Raw genomic sequence first — 7717 nt, 5'->3', positions numbered from 1 at the left:
CAAAGATTGGTGCTCTGATCTTAATTCATAATTGTCACAACTTCGATACAACTAACCAGCAAGTGCACTGGGTCGTCCAAGTAATACCTTACGTGAGTAAGGGTCGAATCCCACGGAGATTGTTGGTATGAAGCAAGCTATGGTCACCTTGTAAATCTCAGTCAGGCAGATATAAAGTGATAATGGTGTTTTCGAATATTATATAATAAAATAGGGATAGAGATACTTATGTAATTCATTGGTGAGAATTTCAGATAAGCGAATGGAGATGCTTTTCGTTCCTCTGAACCTCTGCTTTCCTGCTATCTTCATCCAGTCAGTCTTACTCCTTTCCATGGCTGGCTTTATGTGATACATCACCACTGTCAATGGCTACTTTCGGTCATCTCTCGGGAAAATGATCCAATGCCCTGTCACGGCACGGCTAATCGTCTGGAGGCATCACCCTTGTCAATGGCTTCATCTTATCCTCTCAGTGAATAATATGCTCACGCACCCTGTCACGGCACGGCTATTCATCTGTCGGTTCTCGATCATGCTGGAATAGGATTTACTATCCTTTTGCGTCTGTCACTAACGCCCTGCAATCGCGAGTTAGGAGCTCGTCACAGTCATTCAATCATTGAATCCTACTCGGAATACCACAGACAAGGTTTAGACTTTCCGGATTCTCTTGAATGCCGCCATCATTCTAGCTTACGCCACGAAGATTCTGGTTAGGAGATCTAAGAGATACTCATTCTAGCTTAATTCATGTAGAACAGAAGTGTTTGTCAGGCACGCGTTCATAAGGGAGAAGGATGATGAGCGTCACAGATAATCATCACCTTCATCATGTTCTTGGGTGCGAATGGATATCTTAGAAGCGAAATAAGAAGAATTGAATAGAAAACAGTAGTACTTTGCATTAATCTTTGAGGAACAGCAGAGCTCCACACCTTAATCTATGGAGTGTAGAAACTCTACCGTTGAAAATACATAAGTGAAAGGTCCAGGCATGGCCGAGATGGCCAGCCCCCTAAACGTGATCACAGGATCAAAATACAATCCAGGATCCAAAGGTGGTCAAAAAGACGTCTAATACAATAGTAAGAGGTCCTATTTATAATAAACTAGTCACTAGGGTTTACATGAGTAAGTAATTGATGCATAAATCTACTTCCTGGGCCCACTTGGTGTGTGTTTGGGCTGAGCCTGAGTGTTGCACGTGCAGAGGCCATTTGTGGAGTTGGACACCAGTATTTGTGCCCGTTTGGGCGTTCAACTCTGGTTTTGGATCCTTTTCTGGCGCTGGACGCCAGATTTGGGTAGAAAGCTGGCGTTGAACGCCAGTTTACGTCGTCAATTCTTGGCCAAAGTATGGACTATTATATATTGCTGGAAAGCCCTGGATGTCTACTTTCCAACGCAATTGGAAGCGAGCCATTCCAAGTTCTGTAGCTCCAGAAAATCTACTTTGAGTGCAGGGAGGTCAGAATCCAACAGCATCAGCAGTCCTTCTTCAACCTCTGAATCTGATTTTTGCTCAAGTCCCTCAATTTCAGCCAGAAAATACCTGAAATCACAGAAAAACACACAAACTCATAGTAAAGTCCAGAAATGTGAATTTAACATAAAAACTAATGAAAACATCCCTAAAAGTAACTAGATCCTACTAAAAATATACTAAAAACAATGTCAAAAAGCGTATAAATTATCCGCTCATCACAACACCAAACTTAAATTGTTGCTTGTCCCCAAGCAACTGAAAATCAAATAGGATAAAAAGAAGAGAATATACTATAAATTCCAAACTATCAATGAAACATAGCTGCAATCATATGAGCGGGACTTATAGCTTTTTGCCTCTTGAATAGTTTTGGCATCTCACTCTATCCATTGAGGTTTAGAATGATTGGCTTCTATAGGAACTCAGAGTTCAGATAGTGTTATTGATTCTCCTAGTTCAGTATGATGATTCTTGAACACAGCTTCTTTATGAGTCTTGGCCGTGGCCCTAAGCACTTTGTTTTCTAGTATTACCACCGGATACATAAATGCCACAGACACATAATTGGGTGAACCTTTTCAGATTGTGACTCAGCTTTGCTAAAGTCCCCAATTAGAGGTGTCCAGGGTTCTTAAGCACACTCTTTTTTTGCTTTGGACCTTGACTTTAACCGCTCAGTCTCAAGTTTTCACTTGACACCTACACGCCACAAGCACATGGTTAGGGACAGCTTGGTTTAGCCGCTTAGACCAGGATTTTATTCCTTTAGGCCCTCCTATCCACTGATGCTCAAAGCCTTGGGATCCTTTTTATTTGCCCTTGCCTTTTGGTTTTAAGGGTTATTGGCTTTTTGCTCTTGCCTCTTGGTTTTAAGAGCTTTGGCTTTTTCTGCTTGCTTTTTCTATATTTTTTTTTCGCCTATTTTTTTTTCTTTCGCCTATATTTTTTTTCTGCAAGCTTTGTTCTTTGCTGCTTTTTCTTGCTTCAAGAATCATTTTTATGATTTTTCAGATTATCAAATAACATGTCTCCTAGTCATCATTCTTTCAAGAGCCAACATATTTAACATTCTTAAACAACAACTTCAAAAGACATATGCACTGTTCAAGCATACATTCAGAAAACAAGAAGCATTGTCACCACATCAATATAATTAAACTAAGTTCAAGGATAAATTCGAAACTCATGTACTTCTTGTTCTTTTGAATTAAAACATTTTTCATTTAAGAGAGGTGATGGATTCATAGGACATTTATAACTTTAAGACATAGTTACTAACTACTAATGATCATGTAATGAAGACACAAACACAGATAAGCACATAACATAGAAAACGAAAAACAGAGAAAGCAAGAACAAGGAATGAATCCACCTTAGTGATGGTGGTGTTTCCTTCTTGAGGAACCAATGATGTCCTTGAGCTCTTCTATGTCTCTTCCTTGTCTTTGTTGCTCCTCCCTCATTGCTTTTTGATCTTCTCTTATTTCATGAAGCATGATGGAGTGCTCTTGATGTTCCACCCTTAGTTGTCCCATATTGGAACTCAATTCTCCTAGGGAGGTGTTGATTTGCTCCCAATAGTTTTGTGGAGGAAAGTGCATTTGAGGCATTTCAGGGATCTCATGGAAATGAGCTTCTTGCGCCTCTTGAGCTCCATGACTGGGCTCTCTTGCTTGCTCCATCTTTTTCTTAGTGATGGGCTTGTCCTCTTTGATGAGGATATCTCCCTCTATGTCAATCCCAGCCGAATTGCATAGGTGGCAGATGAGGTGAGGAAAGGCTAACCTTGCCACGGTGGAGGACTTGTCAGCCACCTTGTAGAGTTCTTGAGGTATGATCTCATGAACTTCCACCTCTTCTCCAATCATGATGCTATGGATCATGATGGCCCGGTCTATAGTAACTTCAGACCGGTTGCTAGTGGGAATGATTGAGCATTGAATGAACTCCAACCATCCTCTAGCTACAGGCTTGAGGTCCAATCTTCTTAGTTGAACCGGCTTGCCTTTGGAGTCAATCTTCCATTGAGCTCCTTCTACACATATGTCCATAAGGACTTGGTCCAACCTTTGATCAAAGTTGACTCTCCTTGTGTAGGGGCGTGCGTTCTCTTCCATGTATGGCAAGTTGAATGCCAACCTCACATTCTCCGGACTAAAATCTAAGTATCTCCCCCGAACCATAGTAACATAGTTCTTTGGATCCGGGTTCTTACTTTGATCATGGTTCTTGGTGATCCATGCATTGGCATAGAACTCTTGAACCATTAAGATGCCGACTTATTGGATGGGATTTGTTAGAACTTCCCAACCTCTTCTTTGAATTTCATGTCGGATCTCCGGATACTCATTTCTTTTGAGTTCAAAAGGGACCTCAGGGATCACCTTCTTCTTGGCCACAACATCATAGAAGTGGTCTTGATGGGCTTTGGAGATGAACCTTTCCATCTCCCATGACTCGGATGTGGAAGCTTTTGTCTTCCCTTTCCCTCTTCTAGAGGATTCTCCGGTTTTAGATGCCATCAATGGTAATGGAAAAACAAAAAACCTATGCTTTTACCACACCAAACTTAGAATATTGCTCGCCCTCGAGCAATAAACAAAAGAATAGAAGAAGAAGAAGAAGAAATATGGAGAGGGAGAGGGAGATGTGGTTTCGGCCAAGGAGGGTGTAGAGGGGTGTGTTGTGTGAATTTGATGAAGAATGGAGGGCTTTATATAGGGAAGGGAGGGGGGGTATCGGTTCGGCCATATGGGTGGGTTTGGGTGGGAAATTGGTTTTGAATTTTGAAGGTAGGTGGAGTTTATGAGGTAGGTTTATTGGGAAAAGTGGGTGGATGTGAGTGGTGAAGGTTTAATAGGGAAGAGGGATGGAGGTGATAGGTGAAGGGTTTTGGGGAAGAGTGTTTATTGGGAAGAGAGGATGATTGAGAAGAGAGAAGAGAGTGAGTGGAGGTAGGTGGGGATCCTGTGGGGTCCACAGATCCTGAGGTGTCAAGGCATTTACATCCCTGCACCCATTAGGCATGTAAAAATGCCTTCGTACCCAACTCTGGGCGTTCAGCGCCAGGTTGGTGGCCATTTTGGGCGTTCAACGCCCAATTGTGTGCCATTTCTGGCGTTGAACGCCAGAACCATGCCTGTTCTGGCGTTCAGCGCCCAGAAGCTGCCCATTTTGGGCGTTCAGCGCCAGAACCATGCTCTGTTCTGGCGCTGAACGCCAGACAGATGCTCCTCCAGGGTGTGATTTTTCTTCTGCTATTTTTGATTCCGTTTTCAATTTTTATATTTATTTTGTGACTCCACATGATCATGAACCTAAGAAAACATGAAAAACAATAAAAATAAGAATTAGATAAACATTGGGTTGCCTCCCAACAAGCGCTTCTTTAATGTCAATAGCTTGACAGTGGGCTCTCATGGAGCCTCACAAATGTGCAGAGCTTTGTTGAGACTCTCCAACACCAAATTTAGAGTTTGGATATGGGAGTTCAACACCAAACTTAGAGTTTGGTTGTGGCCTCCTAACACCAAACTTAGAGTTTGACTGTGAGGGCTCTGGTTGACTCTGCTTTGAGAGAAGCTTTTCATGCTTCCTCTCCATGGTTACAGAGGGAGATCCTTGAGTTTGAAACACAAGGGAGTCCTCATTCCATTGAAGGAATATTTCACCTCTGTCAACATCAATCACAGCTCTTGCTGTGGCCAGGAAAGGTCTTCCTAGGATGATGGATTCATCCTCTTCCTTTCCAGTATCCAGGACTATGAAATCAGCAGGGATGTAAAGGCCTTCAACCTTTACTAACACGTCCTCTACTTGTCCATAAGCCTGTTTTCTTGAGCTGTCTGCCATCTCTAATGAGATTTTAGCAGCTTGCACCCCATAGATTCCCAGTTTCTCTATTACAGAGAGGGGCATGAGGTTTATTCCTGAACCAAGGTCACACAGAGCCTTAAAGATCATGGTGCCTATGGTACAGGGTATTATGAACTTTCCAGGATCCTGTCTCTTCTGAGGCAATGTCAGTTGATCCAGATCACTTAGTTCATTGATGAACAAGGGAGGCTCAGCTTCCCAAGTATCAATGCCAAATAATTTGGCATTTAGCTTCATGATTGCACCAAGAAACTTGGCAGTTTGCTCTTCAGTAACATCCTCATTCTCTTCAGAAGAGGAATACTCATCAGAGCTCATGAAGGGCATAAGGAGGTTCAATGGGATCTCTATGGTCTCTAGATGAGTCCCAGAGTCCTTTGGTTCCTCAGAGGGAAGCTCCTTATTGATCACTGGATGTCCCAGGAGGTCTTTCTCCTTGGGATTCACGTCCTCTCCTCTCCTCACAGGTTCGGCCATGGCGCTTATGTCAATGGCCTTGCACTCTCCTTTTGGGTTCTCTTCTGTATTGCTTGGGAGAGTACTAGGAGGGATTTCAGTGATCCTTTTACTCAGCTGGCCCACTTGTGCTTCCAGATTTCTAATGGAAGACCTTGTTTCATTCATGAAATTTACAGTGGTCTTAGATAGATCAGAGACTAGATTTGCTAAATTAGAAGCATTTTGTTCAGAGTTCTCTGTCTGTTGCTGAGTTGATGATGGAAAAGGCTTGCTATTGCTAAACCTGTTTCTTCCACCATTATTAAAGCCTTGTTGGGGCTTTTGATCCTTCCATGAGAAATTTGGATGATTTCTCCATGTTGAGTTATAGGTGTTTCCATAAGGTTCACCTAAGTAATTTACCTCTGCTATTGCAGGGTTCTCAGGATCATATGCTTCTTCTTCAGGAGAAGCCTCTTGAGTACTGTTGGATGCAGCTTGCATTCCATGCAGACTCTGAGAGATCATATTGACTTGCTGAGTCAATATTTTATTCTGAGCCAATATGGCATTCAGAGTATCAACTTCAAGAACTCCCTTCTTCATAGGCGTCCCATTATTCACAGGATTTCTTTCAGAAGTGTACATGAACTGGTTATTAGCAACCATGTCAATGAGTTCTTGAGCTTCTGCAGGCGTTTTCTTTAGGTGAATGGATCCACCTGCAGAAGTATCCAATGACATCTTAGATAACTCAGACAGACCATCATAGAATATATCCAGGATGGTCCATTCTGAAAGCATGTCAGAAGGACACTTTTTGGTCAACTGTTTGTATCTTTCCCAAGCTTCATAGAGGGATTCACCTTCTTTCTGTCTGAAGGTTTGAACATCAGCTCTAAGCTTGCTCAGCTTTTGAGGAGGAAAGTACTTGGCTAAGAAAGCCGTGACCAGCTTATCCCAAGAGTTCAGGCTGTCTTTGGGTTGAGAATCCAACCATAATCTAGCTCTGTCTCTTACAGCAAAAGGGAAAAGCATGAGCCTGTAGACTTCAGGATCTACTCCATTAGCCTTAACAGTATCACATATCTGCAAGAATTCAGTTAAGAACTGAAAAGGATCTTCAGATGGAAGTCCATGAAACTTGCAGTTCTGTTGCATCAGAGAAACTAATTGAGGTTTCAGCTCAAAGTTGTTCGCTCCAATGGTAGGAATGGAGATGCTTCTTCCATGTAAATTGGAATTAGGTGCAGTAAAGTCACCAAGCATCCTCCTTTCATTATTATTATTTTCGGCTGCCATATCCTTTTCCTGTTCGAAAATTTCTGAAAGGTTATCTCTGGATTGTTGTATTTTAGCTTCTCTTAATTTTCTCTTCAGAGTCCTTTCAGGTTCTGGATCTGCTTCAACAAGAATATTCTTGTCCTTGCTCCTACTCATATGACAAAGAAGAAGGCACAGAAAAATAATAATAATAATAGAGATCCTTTATACCACAGTAAGGGGATCCCTGTATGAGTAGAAGAAGAGGGGGAGATAAAGAATGTGATGTAAAGGAAGAAACACAACTGTACGAATGGAAGAGATGTGAGATGAGATGTTAGGATATGAATGAATAAATAGAGTAAGATGGGGGAGGGAAAATTTTCGAAAATTATTTTGAAAAAGAGTTAGTGATTTTTGAAAAATGGTTTTTGAAAAATGTTAGTAATTTTCGAAAATTTTTTTAAAATAAAAAATAAAAATAAAAATAATTAGTTAATTAAAAAGAAATTTTTGAAAAAGAGGGAAGATATTTTCGAAAATTAGAGAGAGAGAGTTAGTTAGGTAGTTTTGAAAAAGTTAAGAAACAAACAAAAAGTTAGTTAGTTAGTTGAAACAAATTTTGAAAAGATAAGAAGTTAGGAAGTTAGA

The 7717-nt window shown here is 41.3% G+C and overlaps 1 non-coding gene across 1 annotated transcript; it reads left to right on the top strand.

The window, feature by feature from the left end:
• The first annotated feature begins 6601 nt into the window (after nt 1-6601).
• Nucleotides 6602-6709, top strand: LOC148579174 (small nucleolar RNA R71). The gene has a single exon (XR_015895766.1). It is a non-coding gene; the product is annotated as a small nucleolar RNA R71 (small nucleolar RNA).
• The last annotated feature ends 1008 nt before the right edge of the window (nt 6710-7717 follow it).

The sequence above is a fragment of the Arachis ipaensis genome, chromosome B10 (assembly GCF_059453495.1).
Source record: "Arachis ipaensis isolate K30076 ecotype BB chromosome B10, ASM5945349v1, whole genome shotgun sequence".
NCBI lineage: Eukaryota > Viridiplantae > Streptophyta > Magnoliopsida > Fabales > Fabaceae > Arachis > Arachis ipaensis.
Note: the sequence above shows the minus strand (reverse complement) of the source record. Positions and strands in the feature narration are given on the sequence as shown.